This window comes from Symphalangus syndactylus, chromosome Y (genome assembly GCF_028878055.3).
Source record: "Symphalangus syndactylus isolate Jambi chromosome Y, NHGRI_mSymSyn1-v2.1_pri, whole genome shotgun sequence".
Lineage (NCBI taxonomy): Eukaryota > Metazoa > Chordata > Mammalia > Primates > Hylobatidae > Symphalangus > Symphalangus syndactylus.
In genome coordinates, this window is record NC_072448.2 from 27,547,233 (window position 1) to 27,569,772 (window position 22,540).

General features: G+C 38.6%; 1 pseudogene; it reads left to right on the forward strand.

Annotated features, from left to right (window-relative positions):
* LOC129476731 (septin-7-like) overlaps positions 1-22,540 on the forward strand; it is a 172,681-nt pseudogene that overhangs the window by 78,045 nt on the left and 72,096 nt on the right.

Consider the following 22,540-nt stretch of genomic DNA (forward strand, 5'->3'; position numbering starts at 1 on the left):
TACAGTTGCAGTGCTGGACTCAGCAGGGAAACTGCAGCTCTAACCCAACAGTCAGACAGTCCTTGTGTGTGTGAAGGGTCTTGGAGAAGAGAGTATCTTTTCCCCCATCATACAACACTGTAGGCATAGCTGGGGATTCTCCCATGGGAGCTTGGCATGAGTGCAACTATAGGCAGCCTTTCTGGAACATGTCGGGATGACTGCATCCCTGCAGAAGGAGCGTGCTCCAGGTTCAGGCTTCCATGAGAGATGGAGTCCCAGTTCCTCTCTACTTGAAACATCAACATTCCTACAGGTGAAAAGAAGTGCCTCTCTGATCTGAATAGCCAGAGCACTAGGACAGGAGTATACCTGAGAGATAGATAGCTTTCCTACTGACCTGGTAGGGGAATTGAGGTGGCTCCAACTCTTCCCCCCGATAAGAGCTTGGTGTGACTCACTGAAAGCTCCTCCAGCCACCTCTGTCCAGGCTGAGACCTCTGCTCATCCTTGAATATTGCATTTACCCACCTGCTGTAGCCACATCCAGTTCCTACCCAGGGATACCTCCCCTGCTAGCCTGAAGCTTGAACCATCAAACCAGTAAATAAAATACGGGGGAATAATATATAAATAAATAAGTACACAGCACAGGTTATGAGATAAGCTTCAAGAGACCTCTACCCTTCCAACCTCATAGGAGACAGTGAACTTGCCCACACACTGAGCACATTGCTACTACAAGAAGCACATGAGAAAGCCGTCATACAAAGACTCTCTATAACCAAGGAACTCGTACAGAGTCTTCAGCCATGAATGCACCAAGAATCAAATTAGCCTATATTTAACTATAAGCATGAAATTCACATCCTTAAGTGGAAAAATAAATTAAAAACAACACAGTCAAATAAAACATAAATTCAAGAATAATTAGAAGAAATAGTCTACACAAATGAGAGGGAACCAGAAAAGTATCTCTGGTAATATGACAAAACAGGGTTCTATAACACCTCAAAAAAGATCACACTAGCTTTTGCTCCCCAACAATGGATCTAAACCAGGATGAAATCTTTGAAATAGCACTAAAAATACAAAATAACACTAAGAACACTAAAAATTACAGGCATGGTGGCACACTCCTGTAATCCCAGCTACTTGGGAGGCTGAGGCAGGAAAATCTTTTGAACTTGGGAGGCAGAGGTTGCAGTGAGCCGAGATCACACCACTGCACTCTAGCCTGGGCGACAGAGCAAGACTCCATTGCAAAAAAAAAAAAAAAAAAGATAAAGAATTCAGAAGATTATTAAGCTACTCAAGGAGATACCAGAGAAAGGTGAAAAACAGAAAGAAATTTTAAAATCAGTTCAGGGTATGAATAAAAAATTTTCTAGAGATATAGATATCATAAAGAAAAACTAATCAGAACTTCTGAAAATAAAAGACACACTTAGGGAATTATAAAATTAAGTAGAAAGTTTTCATAATAGACTAGAACAAGTAGAAGAAAGAATTTCAGAGTTTGGAGACAAAGCATTTGAATTAACCCAATCAGACAAAAATAAAAATCAATCAAAGGAAATCAACAAAATCTCCAATAAATATTAGATATGTAAAACAGCCAAACTTAAGAATAACAGGTGTTCCTGAGGAAGAAGAGAAGACTCATTTGAGGGAATAATTGAGAAAAACTTCCCAGGCCTCGGTAGAGATTTGACTATCCAAGTCTAAGCAGCTCAAAGAACTCATGAAAAATTAATTGCAAAAAGATAATCACTGAAGCATATAGTCATCAGACTATCTAAAGTCAACATAAAAAGCAGTCAGACAAAAGCATATGGTAACCTATAAAGGAAAACCTATTAGACTAACAGCAGACTGCTCAACAGAAACCCTACAAAGCAGAAACGATCGAGTTCTTATCTTCAGCATCTTTAAACAGAATAACTGTCAGCTGAGAATTTTGTATTTAGAAAAATTAAGTTTCACAAATGAGGGAGCTATAAAGTTATTTTCAGACAAGTAAATGCTAAGGAAATTAATCACACCCAAACCAGCATTACAAGAAATGCTAAAAGGAATTCTAAACCTTGAAATAAAAGCTTGACATGCACCAAAATAGAACCTCTAGAAAGCTTAAAACGTACAGGGTCTATAAAAGAGTAACACAAGAAAAAGTACGAGCTATCTAGATAACATAAACATGACAAAGAGAACAGTACCTCACATCTCAATATTAATGTGGAACGAAAATGGCCTAAGTGCTCTGTTTAAAAGATGCAGAATGGTAGAATGGATTAAAAATAAAATCACAAACCAAATATCTACTGTCTTTGAGACTCAACTAATATGGAACGATTCATATAAACTCAAGGTATGGCTGGGCGCGGTGGCTCACACCTGTAATCCCAGCACTTTCAGAGGCTGAGGTGGGTGGATCACGAGGTCAGGAGATCGAGACCATCCTGGCTAACACGGTGAAACCCTATCTCTACTAAAAATACAAAAACAAGCCCGGCACGGTGGGCTCATGCCTGTAATCCCAGTCTTTTGGGGGACCGCAGGTGGATCACCTGAGGTTGGGAGTTCGAGACCAACCTGACCAACATGGAGAAACTCCGTCTTTACTAAAAATACAAAATTAGCTGGCAATGGTGGCACATGCGTAATTCCAGCTACTTGAGAGGCTGAGGCAGGACAACCTCTTGAACCCGGGAGGCGGAGGTTGCGGTGAGCCAAGATCATGCCATTGCACTCCAGCCTGGGCAACAAAAGCGAAACTCCATCTCAAAAAAAAAAATACAAAAACAAAATTAGCTTGGCGTGGTGGTAGGTGCCTGTAGTCCCAGCCACTCGGGAGGCTGAGGAGGGAGAATGGCATGAAACCAGGAGGCTGAGCTTGCAGTAAACCGACATTGCACCACTGCATTCTAGCCTGGGCGACAGAGTGAGACTCCATCTCAAAACAAACAAACAAACAAAAACACAAGGTAAAGGGTGGAAAAAATATTCCACACAAATGGAAACCAAAAGCAAGCAGGAGTAGCTATTCTTAGACAAAACAACTTCAAAACAACAACAGTGAAAAAAAGACAAAGGTCATTATATAAATGATATAAGGATCAATCCAATAAGAAGATACTACAATCCTGAATTTATATACACCTAACACTGCAGCTCATAGATGAATAAAACTATTATTATTAGCTCTAATAAATGAGAGAGCAACACAATAATAGTGAGAGACTTCCATATACCACTGGAAGCAGTAGACGGATCATTGAGACAGAAAGTCAACAAACAGTGGACTTAAATGACACTCTAGAACAAATGGACTTAACAAATATTTACAGAACATTCTACCCAAGAACTACAGAATAGAAACTTTTCTCATCAGCACATGGAACATTCTCTAAGATAGACCACATGACAGGCCACAAAACAAGTCTTAATAAATTTTAAAAAATCAAAATCACATCAAGTATCTTCTCAGACCATAGTGGAATAAAACTAGAAATCAACTCCAAAAGGAACCCTCAAAACTATACAAATATATGGAAATTAAATAATCTGATCCTGAATGATTTCTGGGTTAACAATGAAATCAAGACAGAAATAAAAAATTCTTTCAATTTAGTGATAATATTAGCACAATAATAATTCAAAACTTCTCTGATACCAAAAAAGCAGCACTGAGAGGAAAGTTTATGTCATAAAATACCTACATCAAAAAGTCTGAAAGAGCCCAAATTGGCCACTTAAGTTCATACCTCAAGGAACTAGAGAAACAAGAACAAACTAAACCCAAATCTAGCAGAAAAATAGAAATAACAAAGATCAGAGCAGAACTAAATGAAATTCAAACAAACACACACAATATAAAAGATCAATGCAACATAAAGCCAGTTCTTTGAAAAGATAAACAAAATTGATAGACCATTAGCTGGATTAACCAAGAAAAGGAGAGAAGATCCAAGTAAGCTCAATTAGAAATGAAACTGGAGACATTACAATTGACACCACAGAAATACAAAAGATCATTTTTGTATTTCTACTACGAACATCTTTATGCACACAAACTAGAAAGCCTAGAGGAAATAGATAAATTCTTGGAAACATACAACCTTTCTAGATTAAATCAGGAAAAAATAGAAACCCTGAACAGACCAAAAACAAGCAGCAAGACTGAATCAGTAATTTCAAAATTGCCAACAACAACAAATGCCCAGGACCAGTTGGATTCACAGCTGAATTCTACCAGACATTGCAAGAAGAATTGGCAGAATTCCTACAGAAACTATCCCAAAAACCTGAGAAAGACAGAATCCTCCCTAAATCATTCTATCAGGCCAGTATTCTCCTATACCAAAATCAGGAAAGGACAACAAGAAAGGAACATTACAAATAAATATCCCTGATGAACATAGATGCAGAAATTCTCAACAAAATACTAGCTAACTGAATCCCACACTACATCAAAAAGATTATGCATCATGACCAAGTGGGTTTCACCCCAGGAATGATGGGATGATTTAACATCTGCAAGTCAATAAATGAGATACATCATATAAACAGATTTAAAATAAATTAAAATAAAAATTAAAAAATAAAAATAAAAATTAAAATTAAAAAAAACACATGATCATTTCAATAGATGCAATTCAAATAGATGCAGAAAAATCATTCAGCAAAATTCAGCATCCCTTTATGATAAAAACTCTCAACAAATGAGGCATAGAACTTATCTCAAAATAATAAAAGCCATATATGACAATCCCACAACCAACATCATACTGAATGGGGAAAACTTGAAACCATTCTCCCCGAGAACAGTAACAAAACAAGAATTCCCACTTACACCACTCCTATTCAGCATAGTTTTGGAAGCCCTAGCCAGAGCAATTAGGCAAGAGAAATAAATAAAGAGCATCCAAATTGGAAAAGAGGAAGTCAAATTATTGCTGTTTGCAGATGATATAATCATATACTGAGAAAATCCTAAAGGCTCCTCCAAAAGACTCCTAGATTTGAAAAACAAATTCAGTAAACTCTCAGGTTACAAAATCAATTACACACATCGGTAGTACTGCTATACACCAACATCGACCAAGCTGAGAATCAAATAAAAAACTCAATCCCTTTTATAACAGCTTCAAAAAAAAAAAAAATACCTAGGAATAGACTTAACCAAGGAGTTGAAAGATCTCTACAAAGAGAACTACAAAACACTGATGAAGGAAATCATAGATGACACAAACAAATGGAAATACATCCCATGCTCATGGATTGGAAGAATCAATACTGTGACAATGACCATCCTGCCCAAAACAATCTACAGATTCAATGCAATTCCCCTTAACATGCCAACATTATTTTCACAAAACTAGAGAAAACAATCCTAAAATTCATATGGAGCCAAAAAAGAGCCCAAATAGCCAAAGCAAACAGAAGCTAAAAGAACAAATATGGAGGCATCACATTACTCAACTTCAAATTATACTGTGAGGCTATAGCTACCAAAACAGCATGGTACTGGTAAAAATAAGTAGGCATATAAACCACTGGAACAGAATAGAGAGCCCAGAAATAAAGTCAAGCATGTACAGCCAACTTATCTTCAACAAAGCCTATGAAACATAAACTGATGAATGAATACCCTATTTAATAAATGGTGCTGGGAAAACTGGCAAGCCACATATAGAAAATGAAACTGGATCCCTGTCTCCTTATACAAAATAAACTCAAATTGACCAAATATTTAAATATAAGACCTAAAATCATAAAAATTCTATAAGACATCATTGGAAAAACTCTTCTAGGCATCTGCCTAGGCAAAGAATTTATGAATAAGACCTCAAAAGCGAATGCAACAAAAATAAAAATAATAGGACCTAGTTAAACACAGCAAAAGAAATAAAAATCAGAGTAAACAGAAAACCCACCAGAATGGGAGAAAATAATTTCAGACTCTGAATCTGACAAAGGACTAGTGTCCAGAAGCTACAAGGAACTCAAACAAATAAGCAAAAAACAATTTCAAAAAGTGGGCAAAGGATATGAATAAACATTTATCAAAAGAAGATATACCAACGGCAAATAAGCTTATGAAAAAAATGCTTAACATCACTAAGCATCAGGGAAATGCAACTTACAACCACAATGAGATACCACCTCACTCCTGCAAGAATGGCCACTATAAAAAGTCAAAAAAAAAAAAAACAAGAGGTGTTGGTGTGGATATGGGCAAAAACGAATGCCTATACACTGCTGGTGGGAATGTAAATGTGTACAGCCTCTATGAAAAACAGTATAGAGATTCCTTAAAGAACCAAAAGTAGACCTACCATTCAACACATCAATCCCACCACTGGGTATCAACCCAAAGGAAAAAAAGTCATTATATGAAAAAGATACTTTCATACCTATATTTATAGCAGCACAATTCACATTTGCAAAGATGTGGAACCAACCTAAGTGCCCATTGACTAATGAGTGGATAAAGAAAAATGTGGTATATATACATCATGGACTACTACTCAGCCATAAAAAAGAATGAAATAATGTATTTTGCAACCACTTGGATGGAGCTAGAGGCCATTCTTCTAAGTGAAGTAACACTGGAGTGGAAAACCAAAAACTATGTACTTGTGCATAAATTGGAGGTAAGCTGTGAGCATGAAAAGGCATACGGAGTGAGATAATGAACTTTAGGGGCTCAGAAGTGGTAGAAAGGGGGCCAGGGATAAAAACCTACATATTAGGTACAAGGTACACTAATTATATAATAGATACACTAAAATCTCAGAATTCACCACTCTCTAATTCAGCCATTTAACAAAAAAACACTTTACCCCAAAAGCTATTGAAATAAAATTTTTTTCAAAAAATTAAGAATATCTACTCTTCAAAAAACACTTTTAAGATAGTTCAGGAAAAGCCAAACTGGGAGTGCAAATATATACTTGCAAAGTACATATCCTATAAAGAACTTATATCCAGAATCTATAAAACTCTCAAAACAGAATTAAAAGAGAACAACCTGATGAAAACAAAACAAACAAAAAATTTAGCCAAAGATTTGAAAGTACACTTTACCAAAGAAGAAATAATAAATGACATGTTAGGTTGAAAAATGGCTTCACAAAATTTATCCACATCTTTATCTCTGGAACCTGTGAAAGCTACCCTATTTGGCAAAATAAAAATTTAAAAAGGTCTTTGCAGGTGTGACTAAAGAATTTGAGATCGGGAGATTATCCTGGATTAACCAAATGGGGCCTAAATGCAATCATATGTTCTTTATAAGAGGCAGACACAGGATGCTTTGACTCCAAGAAGACAGGAAGGCCATGTGAGAAAAGCAGAGTCAGAGAGAATTGGTGCTTCACCGCTGGCCTTGACAATGGAGGGAGAGGCCATAAACCAAGGAATACAAGGAATGTTGCACTGAATGCTGAGAAGAGCAAGGAATTGGATTCTCCCCTACAGCCTCTGGAGGGAGCACAGCCCTGCCAGCACTTCGATTTTGACTCGGGCAAACGGATTTTAGGCAGCTAGGCTCCACAACTGTGAGAGAATAACTTTCTGTTTTAAAGCCACCAAATTTGAGATAGTTTATGACACCAGTCAAAGGAAACTAACACAGATGGTGAAAAAGCACATGAAAACACACTCAACATCATTAGTCATGAGGAAAATGCAAATTAAAACCACAATGAGATACCACTATCCTCCTGTTAGAACGGCAAATATTGTGGTAGTTGGTGGATGGGTGGAGGACGTTAATGAATAAACCAACAAATAATGAATAAATCAATTGTTTAGAAAACATGCACTGTATGATCCAGCCATCCAAATCCTAGATGTTTTATTCAAGAGAAAAGAAAGTAAACTTCCAACAAAGACTTATATATGAAGTTCAGAGCAGCTTTATTTTAATAGCCAAAAACTGGAAACAGCTCAAATGTCCATAAAGAGGTAAAAGGATGAACAAACTGTGGTATATCTACACAATAAAATAAAACTTAGCAATAAGAAGAAATGAGCTAATGAAATATGAAAAACATGAATAAATCTCAAAATAATTATACTTAGTGAAGGAAGCATGAGTGAATCTTGAAAAAAAAATACATAAAAAGCATGGGTGAATTGTAAAATAATTATGCTTAGTGAAAGAAGCCAGACTAAAAAAAAGGAATATATAACATATGATTTTATTTATATAAAACTATTGAAAATGAAAACTATTCAAAAGTGACAGAAGACGGATAAGTGGTTGCCTGGGGAGGGGGACTGGGAAAGACAAGAGGTGCACCAGGGAACCAGGGACACCAGGCAACTTTGGGGAATGATTTGTGGTTGCGTAGGTGCACACATACGTCAAAACTTACCCAGTTGCACCCATGTGTACTTGCTTGTATACAGAATATAACATAATGAGCCTTATAATCGAAAGTACATTTTTGATTATCTACTTTCACTCTAGGAGATCGATCTAAGTTCCAATTTCATAGAACATTAATCTTGAGGGCATTTCTTTTCAAAGAGCATAGAAACCCACCCAAAGCCTTTGGATGCCTATGCTTGTTTGCTTATTTGATATAAGGTTAAGTTGGCAATATTGTGTATTATAGCTTAGCGAACTCTCTCTCACTATGAAATATTATACTATGAAATAATATCCTGCATATAACATCTATTGATTAATATATGATATTTAGTTTTTCTTCTTTTTTTTTTTTTGAGAGAGAATCTCACTCTGTCGCCCAGGCTGGAGTGCAGTGGTGCAATCTTGGCTCACTGCCAGCTCCGCCTCCCTGGTTCATACCATTCTCCTGCCTTAGCCTCCAGAGTAGCTGGGACTACAGGCACCCGCCACCGTGCCTGGCTAATTTTTTGTATTTTTAGCAGAGACGGGGTTTCACCGTGGTCTCGATCTCCTGACCTCGTGATCCACCCGCCTTGGCCTCCCAAAGTTCTGGGATGATATTCAGTTTTTCTATTCAATGAACACACTTCAGGGAGAAAAAAATGCCTCAGTTCAATAGAAAAAGAAGATATGAGTTATACGCTTTACAAGGTATGTAGCATATGAGTAACTGGCAGAACTACCGTAAAGAAAGAAAGGCCTAAGGAAAAAATTCATATAAAATGTAATTATGTAAAATACTTGAACTTATAAGTAACCTAGTTTCTAGTCCACTCTAAATTCTGTTACATCTATGCTATCTTTATTTTTTAAGTTATTTATAAAAAGCATGTATAGAGCACCAACATGTTTAAAAACAGTGTTTTTCTTCTTAGCACTCAAAGAGAAATAAGAAAGTCCCTGACATAAAGAAGCTGACAGGTTAGGTGGTGAGACTGACAAGAAAAAAGACTAGACTGTGAACAAATGCTATGAGAGCTAGAAAGAAAGTCTTGCTGCAGATTAAGAGTCATAGAATGATAGTAAAAATGGAAGTCATAATTAAATCTGACTTCTTGTTTTAATTTGATGAAAACGGAATTTTCTTGCATGTCATTAAAAGTAATAGCAAAACCACAATTACTTTTGCACCAACCTATTTTATAGCAATAAGTGAATAAAAGAATCTCTATTTCCTCTTCCAATCTTCCAGTTTTATATGTAGGAAATATTTCCTTCACTACTCTACAACTGTAGGTAGAGTCTGGATGCCCAATTTATGTTACCAGGTCATGGCTGTCAATTGTTATGTCATAAAAAACTTCTGGACTTCCAAACAAATTCACATAGCTTAAAGACACTCTTTCATAACCAATACCAAGCATGTACTTCACACACTTAAACCATTTGTGCAGACCCGCTTTTTAAACAGTAAACTTAACATTAAAACGAGAAAACAAAAGCATTGTCATAATTACTTAAACATTTTGCCTTTCCCTTGTCAAAATGTTTTACCGAGGGGGTGGAGCCAAGATGGCCAAATAGGAACAGCTCCGGTCTACAGCTCCCAGCATGAGCAACACAGAAGATGGGTGATTTCTGCATTTCTGTTTGAGGTACCGGTTTTGTCTCACTAGGGAGTGCCAAACAGTGGGTGCAGGAGAGTTGGTGAAGCACACTGTGCACGAGCTGAAGCAGGGTGAGGCATTGCCTCACTCGGGAAGTGGAAGGGGTCAGGGAGTTCCCTTTCCTAGTCAAAGAAAGGGGTAACAGACGGCACCTGGAATATCGGGTCAGTCCCACCCTAATACTGCACTTCTCCAACGGGCCTGGCAAACGGCACACTAGGAGATTGTGTCCCGCACCTGGCTCGGAGGGTCCTATGCCCATGGAATCTCGCTGATTGCTAGCACAGCAGTCTGAGATCAAGCTGCAAGGCGGCAGCAAGGCTGGGGGAGGGGCGACCTCCATTGCCTAGGCTTGTTAAGGTAAACAAAGCAGCCAGGAAGCTCGAACTGGGTGGAGGACCACCACAGCTCAAGGAGGCCTGCCTGCCTCTGTAGGCTCCACCTCTGGGGGCAGGGTGCAGACAAACAAAAAGTCAGCAGGAACCTCCAAAGACTTAAAAGTCCCTGTCTGACTGACAGCTTTGAAGAGAGTAGTGGTTCTCCCAGCATGCAGCTGGAGATCTGAGAATGGACAGACTGCCTCCTAAAGTGGGTCTCTCACCCCTGAGCAGCCTAACTGGGAGGCACCGCCTCAGTAGGGACAGATTGACACCTCACTCGGCCAGGTACTCCTCTGAGACAAAACTTCCAGAGGAACTATCAGACAGCTGAACTTGTGGTCTCATGATAATCCGCTGTTCTGCAGCTACTGCTGCTGACACTCAGCCAAACAGGGACTGGAGTGGACCTCTAGTAAACTCCAACAGACCTGCAGTTGAGTGTCCTGTCTGGTAGAAGGAAAACTAACAAAGAGAAAGGACATCCACACCAAAAACCCATGTGTACATCACCATCATCAAAGACCAAAAGTAGATAAAACCACAAAGATGGGGAAAAAACAGAGCAGAAAAACTGGAAACTCTAAAAAGCAGAGCACCTCTCCTCCTCCAAAGGAATGTAGTTCCTCACCAGCAACGGAACAAAGCTGGATGGAAGATGACTTTGATGAGTTGAGAGAAGAAGACTCCAGATGATCAAACTACTCTGAGCTACGGGAGGAAATTCAAAACAATAGCAAAGAAGTTAAAAACTTTGAAAAAAAGTTAGAAGAATGGATAACTAGAGTAACAAATGGAGAGAAGGGCTTAAAGGAGCTGATGGAGCTGAAAGCCAAGTTTCGAGAATTACGCGAAGATTGCAGAAGCCTCAGTACCAGATGCGATCAACTGGAAGATGAAACGAATGAAATGAAGCGAGAAGGGAAGTTTAGAGAAAAAAGAATAAAAAGAAATGAACAAAGCATCCAAGAAATTTGGGACAATGTGAAAACACCAAACCTACATCTGATTGGTGAACCTGAAAATGACGTGGAGAATGGAATCAAGTTGGAAAACACTCTGCAAGATATTATCCAGGAGATCTTCCCCAATCTAGCAAGGCAGGCCAACATTCAGATTCAGGAAATACAGAGAATGCCACAAAGATACTCCTCGAGAAGAGCAACTCCAAGACACATAATTTTCAGATTCACCAAATTTGAAATGAAGGAAAAAATGTTAAGGGCAGCCAGAGAGAAAGGTCGGGTTACCCACAAAGGGAAGCCCATCAGACTAACAGCTGATCTCTCGGCAAAAACTCTACAAGCCAGAAGAGAGTGGGGGCCGCTATTCAACATTCTCAAAGAAAAGAATTTTCAGCCGGGCGCGGTGGCTCACGCCTGTAATCCCAGCACTTTGGGAGGCTGAGGCGGGTGGATCACGAGGTCAGGGGATCAACACCACGGTGAAACACCGTCTCTACTAAAAATACAAAAAAATTAGCCGGGCGTGGTAGCGGGCGCCTGTAGTCTCAGCTACTCAGAGAGGCTGAGGCAGGAGAATGGCGTGAACCCGGGAGGCGGAGCTTGCAGTGAGCCGAGATTGCGCCACTGCACTCCAGCCTGGGTGACAGAGCAAGACTCCATCTCAAAAAAAAGAATTTTCAACCCAGAATTTCATATCCAGCCAAACTAAGCTTCATAAGTGAAGGAGAAATAAAATACTTTACAGACAAGCAAACGCTGAGTGATTTTGTCACCACCAGGCCTGCCCTAAAAGAGCTCCTGAAGGAAGCACTAAACATGGAAAGGAACAACCAGTACCAGCCACTGCAAAAACCTGCCAAATTGTAAAGACCATCGAGGCTAGGAAGAGACTGCATCAACTAATGAGCAAAATAACTAACTAACATCATAATGATAGGATCAAATTCACACATAACAATATTAACTTTAAATGTAAATGGGCTAAATGCTCCAATTAAAAGACACAGACTGGCAAACTGGATAAGGAGTCAAGACCCATCAGTGTGCTGTATTCAGGAAACGCATCTCACGTGCAGAGACACAGATAGACTCAAAATAAAGGGATCGAGGAAGATCTATCAGGCAAATGGAAAACAAAAAAAGGCAGGGGTTGCAATCCTAGTCTCTGATATAATAGACTTTAAACCAACAAAGATCAAAAGAGACAAAGAAGGCCATTACATAATGGTAAAGGGATCAATTCAACAAGAAGAGCTAACTATCCTAAATATATATGCACCCAACACAGGAGCACCCAGATTCATTAAGCAAGTCCTGAGTGACCTACAAAGGGACTTAAACTCCCACACAATAATAATAGGAGATTTTAACACCCCACTGTCAACATTAGACAGATCAACGAGACAGAAAGTTTTCAAGGATATCCAGGAATTGAACTCAGCTCTCCACAAAGTGGAACTAATAGACATCTACAGAACTCTCCACCCCAAATCAACAGAATATACATTCTTTTCAGCACCACACCACACCTATTCCAAAATTGGCCACATAGTTGGAAGTAAAGCTCTCCTCAGCAAATGTAAAAGAAGAGAAATTATAACAAACTGTCTCTCAAATCACAGTGCAATCAAACTAGAACCCAGGATTCAGAAACTCACTCAAAACCGCTGAACTACATGGAAACTGAACAACCTGCTCCTGAATGACTATTGGGTACGTAATGAAATGAAGGCAGAAATAAAGATGTTCTTTGAAACCAATGAGAACAAAGACATAACATACCAGAATCTCTGGGACACGTTCAAAGCAGTGTGTAGAGGGAAATTTATAGCACTAAATGCCCACAAGAGAAAGCAGGAAAGATCCAAAATTGACACCCTAACATCACAATTAAAAGAATTAGAAAAGCAAGAGCAAACACATTCAAAAGCTAGCAGAAGGCTAGAAATAACTAAAATCAGAGCAGAACTGAAGGAAATAGAGACAGAAAAAACCCTTCAAAAAATTAATCAATCCAGGAGCTGGTTTTTTGTAACGATCAACAAAATTGATAGACCACTAGCAAGACTCATAAAGAAGAAAAGAGAGAAGAATCAAATGGATGCAATACAAAATGAAAAAGGGGATATCACCACCGATCCCACAGAAATACAATCTACCATCACAGAATACTACAAACAACTCTATGCAAATAAACTAGAAAATCTAGAAGAAATGGATAAATTCCTCGACAAATACACCCTCCCAAGACTAAACCATGAAGAAGTTGAATCTCTGAATAGACCAATAACAGGTTCTGAAATTGTGGCAATAATCAATAGATTACCAACCAAAAAGAGTCAATTCGGCCATAGATTCACAGCCGAATTCTACCAGAGGTACAAGGAGGAACTGGTACCATTCCTTCTGAAACTATTCCAATCGATAGAAAAAGAGGGAATCCTCCCTAACACATTTTATGAGGCTAGCATTGTCCTGATACCAAAGCCTGGCAGAGACATAACCGAAAAAGAGAATTTCAGACCAATATCCTTGATGAACATTGATGCAAAAATCCTCAATAAAATACTGGCAAACCAAATCCAGCAGCACATCAAAAAGCTTATCCACCATAATCAAGTGGGCTTCATCCCTGGGATGCAAGCCTGGTTCAACATATGCAAATCAATAAATGTAACCCAGCATATAAACAGAACCAAAGACAAAAACCACATGATTATCTCAATAGATGCAGAAAAGGCCTTTGGCAAAATTCAACAACCTTCATGCTAAAAACTCTCAATAAATTAGGTATTGATGGGATGTATCTCAAAATAATAAGAGCTATCTATGACAAACCCACAGCCAATATCATACTGAATGGGAAAAACTGGAAGCATTCCCCCCGAAAACTGGCACAAGACAGGGATGCCCTATCTCACCACTCCTATTCAACATAGTGCTGGAAGTAATGGCCAGAGCAATCAGACAGGAGAAGGAAATAAAGGGTATTCAATTAGGAAAAGAGGGAGTCAAATTGTCCCTGTTTGCAGATGACATGATTGTATATCTAGAAAACCCCGTTGTCTCACCCCAAAATCTCCTTAAGCTGATTAGCAACTTCAGCAAAGTCTCAGGATACAAAATCAATGTACAAAAATCAAAAGCATTCTTGTACACCAATAACAGACAAACAGAGAGCCAAATCATGAGTGAACTCCCATTCACAATTGCTTCAAAGAGAATAAAATACCTAGGAATCCAACTTACAAGGGATGTGAAGGACCTCTTCAAGGAGAACTACAAACCACTGCTCAATGAAATAAAAGAGGACACAAACAAATGGAAGAACATTCCATGCTCACGGATAGGAAGAATCAATATTGTGAGAATGGCCATACTACTCAAGGTAATTTATAGATTCAGTGCCATCCCCATCAAGCTACCAATGACTTTCTTCACAGAATAGGTAAAACTACTTTAAATTTCATATGGAACCAAAAAACAACCTGCATTGACAAGTCAATCCTAAGCCAAAAGAACAAAGCTGGAGCCATCAAGCTACCTGACTTCAAACTATACTACAAGGCTACAGTAACCAAAACAGCATGGTACTGGTACCACAACAGAGACATAGATCAATGGAACAGAACAGAGCCCTCAGAAATGATGCCACATATCTGCAACTATCTGAACTTTGACAAACCTGACAAAAACAAGAAATGGGGAAAGGATTCCCTATTTAATAAATGGTGCTGGGAAAACTGGCTAGCCATATGTAGAAAGCTGAAACTGGATCCCTTCCTTACACGTTATACAAAAATTAATTCCAGATGGATTAAAGACTTAAATATTAGATCTAAAACCATTAAAATCCTACAAGAAAACCTAGGCAATACCATTCAGGACATAGGCCTGGGCAAGGACTTCATTTCTAAAACACCAAAAGCAATGGCAACAAACGCCAAAATTGACAAATGGGATCTAATTAAACTAAAGAGCTTCTGCACAGCAAAAGAAACTACCATCAGAGTGAACAGGCAACCTACAGAATGGAATAAAATTTTTGCAACCTACTCATCTGACAAAGGGCTAACATCCAGAATTTACAATGAACTCAAACAAATTTACAAGAAAAAAACAAACAACCCCATCAAAAAGTGGGCAAAGGACATGAACAGACACTTCTCAAAAGAAGACATTTATGCAGCCAAAAAACACATGAAGAAATGCTCATCATCACTGGCCATCAGAGAAATGCAAATCAAAACCACAGTGAGATACCATCTCAACCAGATAGAATGGCCATCATTAAAAAATCAGGAAACAACAGGTGCTGGGGAGGATGTGGAGAAAGGAACACTTTTACACTGTTGGTGGAACTGCAAACTAGTTCAACAATTGTGGAAGTCAGTGTGGCGATTCCTCAGCGATCTAGAACTAGAAATACCATTTGACCCAGCCATCCCATTACTGGGTATATACCCAAAGGACTCTAAATCATGCTGCTATAAAGACACATGCACACGTATGTTTATTGCGGCACTATTCACAATAGCAAAGAGTTGGAATCAACCCAAATGTCCAACAACGATAGAGTGGATTAAGAAAATGTGGCACATATACACCATGGAATACTGTGCAGCCATAAAAAATGATGAGTTCATGTCCTTTGTAGGGACATGGATGAAACTGGAAAACATCATTCTCAGTAAACTATCGCAAGGACAAAAATCCAAACACCACATGTTCTCACTCATAGGTGGGAATTGAACAATGAGAACTCATGGACACAGGAAGGGGAACATCACACTCCAGGGACAGTTGTGGGGTTGGGGGAGGGGGGAGGGACAGCATTAGGAGATATAGCTAATGCTAAATGACGAGTTAATGGGTGCAGCAAAACAACATGGCACATGGATACATATGTAACAAACCTGCACATTGTGTACATGTACCCTACAACGTAAAGTATAATAAAAAATAAAATTAGCCAGGCATGGCAGCATCCACCTGTAGTCCCAGCTGCTGGGGAGGCTGAGGCAGGAGAATGGCGTGAACCTGGGAGGCGGGGCTTGCAGTGAGCTGAGATTGCGCCACTGCACTCCAGCCTGGGGGAAAGAGCAAGACTCCATCTCAAAAAAAAAAGAGAAAATTTAATTTTATTTATTTTTTGCCTTGTCAGTAATATCATGTGATGTCATTTTACTAAATATTCGTTAAGTGGCCTATAGAAACTAATGCAGAATCTATCAAAAGTTTCTATCAAATTATTTTTTTGGGTAATCTGTTGAGTAATGTAACTTTTTTTATTCTTGAATTTATGAGGACTACAGAGATGTATTTGAACAAGAATACTTTGTTTTATAGTACCGTTTACCCCTTGCTGTGGTGGGTGGTAATACTATCATTGAAGTTAATGGCAAAAGGGTCAGAGGAAGTCTGTATCCTTGGAGTGTTGCTAAAGGTAAGGTTTTCTTCAGTGAATGACTTTCTATAAGACCTCAAGACTGTGATTAAAAATTTGTATTTATAGTAAGTAGTATGGTACGCATACTGTATTGATATAGCCTAGATTTCAAGGACAGTATTAATTTCAGGTTCTTATAGTCTAATTTTCCTCTTAAGTATATTCATATTTTTCAAACCTATATCCTACTAAGTCAGGTAAGTGTGTGTTAAGTCCTAAATAGGTTGAACTTTTTTTTTTTGAGATGGAGTCTCACTCTGTCACAGAGGCTGGAGTGCAGTGGCATGATCTCAGCTCACTGCAACCTCTGCCTCCCGAGTTCAAATGATACTTCTGCCTCAGCCTCCCAAGTAGCTGGGACTATAGGCGTGCACCACCACACCTGGATAATTTTGGTTTTTGTAGTAGAGACAGGGTCTCACCATATTGGCCAGGTTGGTCTCAAACTCCTGACCTTATGATCCGCCTGCCTCAGCCTCCCAAAGTGCTGGGATTACAGGCGTGAGCCACCGCACCCTGCCTAGGTTGAACATTCTTAAAGAGAAAATTCAAAATGTGAATTGCTCCAAAATCTAAAACGTTTTGAGCACTGGCATGCCGCTCAAAGGAAACGCTCACTGGAGCATTTTGAATTTTGGATTTTTGGATTAAGGATGCTCAACCAGTAAGTGTAACACGGATATTCCAGAATTCCAAAAAAATTCAAAACACTTCTGGTCCCAAGCATTTCAAATAAGAGATAATCCACTTGCCCCAGCCAGGTTGGCATCCCTGCCTCCTCATTAAGTCTATTTCTGTTTTCTTATTTGAAAACATACCTAAAATTCACGGGTTCTTTACCTGGGTCCCAAAGTTTGCTCCCAGGGAATCTAATGAACCTCCTGGAATCAAACATTTTGGAGAGAAGGCCAGTCACTTTTATCGGAATGTCAGATGGGTGATGGACCCTCAAGAATTATTTTAAAAATGTATAAGCCCAGTTAAAACATTCACAGTCTCCTTTCCTCATTGCAAAAGTTGCCCTTTTTGACATCGCATATTTAGAGTAAAAAAATTTCATTAGTAAGGGATCTTCTTTACTAGTTTTGTAAGGAGTTTTTTGTTTCTTACCTTGCTATCTTAAATTATTAAGTGTTAAGTAAGGAGTTTTAAATACCAATAAAATCTTAGTTATATCACCAAGCCTCAGAAGTCCTTCCTCTTGGCAATAGGTTTATTGTATTTGTTTAATCTGATATTTAATCTTCTGCGTTACAGTAAGCTGAAACCAAAACTGAGACATGATTGTTTTATGTTTGTTGCTATTATCTTTGAACATTTTTTGTTTTTTTCTTAAGAGACAGGGTCTTGCTATGTTGCCCAACTGGCCTCAAACTCCTGAGCTCAAAGTGATCTTCCCACGTCATGCTCCTCCCTTATCACGTCACTATAGGCACACACCACTGCCCCTGGTTTATTTTGAATAGTTCTTTAATTTTTAGGATATTGTTTCAGGTTACTGTCCTTACTGGCAATTTTCCCACCAGTGACCCCTGTACCTTGTTCCCAGCTCCCTCTGCCATGCCCAGGCAAATTTCAGTTGCAGAGCTGAGGCTTGAGAACTTACATACTGCTTAAAAATAGGCAACGGAGAAATTGATTTCCATCTCTCTTTTGTAGTTTACCCCTCTACTCTCAAGTAATATTTGTATTTGTGATATATTCCTTAAAAATAAAGTAAAGAACCTTAAAGTTCTTGGCTCCCTTTTTCATTTTGGTTACCTTAAGGTTTTTTCTAAAGTGATTCTCCCTTCACTTACACCACTGAATTTTTTAAATATATGATAGAATAAATATATTTTTTACCAATAATGAGAAAATAAATGGTTTCCCCTTATAGAATTTCAAAGTTGCTTCCGGAGAGCTCATTTGTTACGTTTATGTATCTACTTCTGAGGATTAAACTACAATAAGGCAATAATACAGTGCACTTCTCTGTCCTGCCCTTACGTTGAGTAGTATGTTTGTGTTAAATGTCAAATAATTGATGTAAGCTGTTTTGCATTTCCCTTCCTTGTTTTTACCCCCCCCAAGTTCCAGTGAAATATTTTTTGAAAAGACTGGGCTTAGTGGAAACATATGTGGTCTATATTTTTCTTACAGTTGAACATGGTGAACATTGTTATTTTACAATTCTAAGAAATACGTTGATAAGGTAAGTGCAAGCAATGATGGAAATAGCATAAGATTTTCTTTCCCTAAGTAAGAGTTGGACACATTTTCTTTTTGCCTTCTATAAATGTAGCTAATTTAAATTTATATCGTCACTCTAGCAATGAAGTAGGCATTATATGTAGATGATTCTTTCTCCATTGTTTTGAAGTTATGAGCAAAAGTTACAAAATAATTTGTGTGTCTAGGGATACATAGGAAAATTAGTCTCTTTATCATTATACTTTCTATTGAGGTTTAATACTGAAATAACTATGGAAAGTGAAATAGAGGAGACTCAATCTAAAAAACTTGTGAAAACTATATAAGGGAAGGCTAGTTTTTGAGTCAAAAGCTATAATTTGAATGTTAAAAGTTGCACAGCCTGGTAGCTGGTGAGTAGGGCACATTTTGTGTACTGGAACATAGCAAACAAAATCAATCTTCCTACCAGGTGAGAAAAAAATGCCTAAATTTTGTCTTGCACACCTGCTGAAAAAGAGACAGAAAGCCTATGGGAACAGGACATTTAGGCCATCCTGATTAGAGGACGAGGACTAGTAAAGAGGATCTCTTACTAATGAATTAGAAGAGCAGCAGCCGAGAGGAAATCATGAAGAAATAGTGTAATAGGACTAGAGATGTTAGTAGGTAAGGAACAGAAAGGGCATCAAAATAATCCTCAGTGTTTTCATGTTGAGACACATTCCTTCCTCTCCCTAACTCACTCCTCATTTCCCACTTCTCTCTCTTGCTTCTCTACATCTTTACCACATACTCTCTTTATCCTTTAGCTTTAGATATCTGTCTTAAGTTGATATCTATTCATTTTCATACCTCTACCAACTTTCCCAAAACGTAAGAATCTCTTTAGCTGTGTAAAGAAAGGTAATAACATAAATCTGGATAATAATTGGAAATTGTGGAACAAGAAGAAGGTCATTCTCAAAAGTGAGATATGTGGGAGAACTTTTAAGAGAGTCAAACTGCTACCTTAAGAAATACAGTAGAGATGAGAGTGAATTTTGAAATTAAAGAAATTGGCATGTAATTGATCTTTATTTTCAAAGGAGCAGGTGTTTTGGGTAGGAACTACATGATAGGATTGATTCAGCAGTTGGGGTTACCAGGCCTCACTTAATAGAGAAGAGCAAATGCGTGAGAAAGTCATCCTCTGGGTTTTGAGAATACAACTTCAGGCTCTATTATGAACTCTTCCCTTCCTCTTCCATTCTTAAGGTGTGACTTCAAAAGAATAACTATTAATAATATAATCTGCTATGACAGTATATAAGTAGAGAATGTTTAATAAATCCTAATTGTCATTGTATTCCTCTTGTTTTTAAATCTTCTATGGTACTTGCCCAGTACTTGACACGGTGGTTTTCTATAACTTTCTCTTGTGTATTTTAAAAGTATACAATCAATAATTGCCTACATACCTAAAATGCCGTAGAGGGGAAATCTAGTTACTCAGCCAGAGGCTACTTTATTGAGGAGGAGTCTCGCTCTGTTTCCCAGGCTGGAGTGCAGTGTCATGATTTTGGCTCACTGCAACCTCCACCTCCCAGGTTCAAGCAATTCTCCTGCCTCAGCCTCCCGAGTAGCTGGGATTACAGGTATGCACCACCACACCTGGCTAATTTTTGTATTTTTAGTAGAGATGAGGTTTCACCATGTTAGCCAGGCTGGTCTAAAACTCCTGACCTCAAGTGAGCCGCCTGCCTTGGCCTCCCACAGTACTGAGATTACAGGGGTGAGCTACCATGCCCACCCGGCCCAGAGGCTACTTTGAATATTTGAAAGTTCACAGCCTGGCAGCTAGTGAGGGGCCTCCCTAGTGTAAGCATTCCAGAGAAAACTGACCATGCCTGCAGGAAGAATTAATACAGCAGACCAGCAAGACTTTTATGCCTAAAAATTCTAAAGTTATATATTATTAAAAAGATGTATATTTAATTTAGCTCATGTCTTTATGACAAAGGCATCTAGTGGATATTTAATAAATACTTGGAAGGAAATACAATACCAGTATTGCAGATATATGTCTGTAAATCCCAAGTAATTGAAATTTTGCAGGTCAAAGGAATAGTGTTTTCTTCTAAGAAAGAGGCAAGTTCAAAGAAGTTTTTGCTAATTAAGAGACTCCAGGTAAACCAAGGAAGACAATGGAAAGGAGGAAAACTATACAAATATTTTTGGTGTGTGGAGATGGGTGTTTCAGAAATCAAATAGGGAAAGAAAGCAAGAGGAGAAGAGGGTTACGATATCAGCAATGGGAAATGGAAGAGACAAATTCCTGAAACTGTGGGGAAAGTGTATTGCTAATTACCAAATTATTTTGAGAATGGAGGAGTGGGTTGAATCATAAAAGGATAAAGCATATTTAATTAAATGGAAATCAAGACTTTTATAACCTGGAAAAATCAGAATTATGTAGTCATATAGAAGTGAAAGTGATTTTAATGAAAGGGAAAATCATTCATTACCTAAAATGTTAGATGACACTAACAAAAATAGCTTAACAGTTAGTAAATTCATCTTACTTTTATTTTACACATTCATGCAAACATTTCATGTAAGTATTATTCCTTAGAACCTTTAATGATTTTTCAGTGATGCATGTAATATATAATAATTAAAATTAGGCCAGGCGCAGTGGCTCACACCTGTAATCCCAGCGCTTTGGGAGGCCAAGATGGGAGAATTGCTTCAGCTCAGGAGTTCAAGACTGGCCTGAGAAACATGGCGAAACCCCGTCTCTACTAAGAATACAAAAAATATTTGGGCGTGGTGGTGCATGCCTGTAGTCTCAGCTACTCAGGAGGCTGAGGCGGGAAGATGGTTTGAGCATGAAAGGCAGAGGTTGTAGTTAGCTGAGATTGTACCACCACACTCCATCCAGCCTGGGCGACAAAGCGAGACCCTGTATCAAAAAAAAACGAAAATAACATCGGGGGAACCCACCCCCAATATTTCAACATAGGTTTTTTCTGTTTTCCGTAAGTGTCAGTCAGCTGAGAAAGAAAGAGAAAGAATACTAAGAGAGGAATTTTACAGCTGGGCCACCAGGGGTGACATCACATATCGGTAGGACTGTGATGCCCACCCGAGCCTCAAAACCAGCAAGTTTTTTTAAGGATTTCAAAAGGGGAGGTGGTGTATGAACAGGGTGTAGGTAGGTACAAAGATCACATGCTTCAAAGGGCAAAAAGCATAACAAAGTTCACATGCTTCTGAGGAAACAGTACAAAGGGCAAAAGGCAGAACTTCTGATAAGGGTCTATGTTCAGCAGTGCACGTATTGTCTTGATAAACATCTTAAACAACAGGAAACAGGGTTTGAGAGCAGAGAATCGGTCTGACCACAAATTTAACAGGATGGAGTTTCCCAATCCTAGTAAGCCTGAGGGTACAGCAGGAGACCAGGGCGTATCTCAGTCCTTATCTCAATCACATAGGACAGACATTCCCAGAACGGCTGTTTATAGACTTCCCCCCCAGGAATGCATTCGTTTCCCAGAGTATTAATATCAATATTCCTCGCT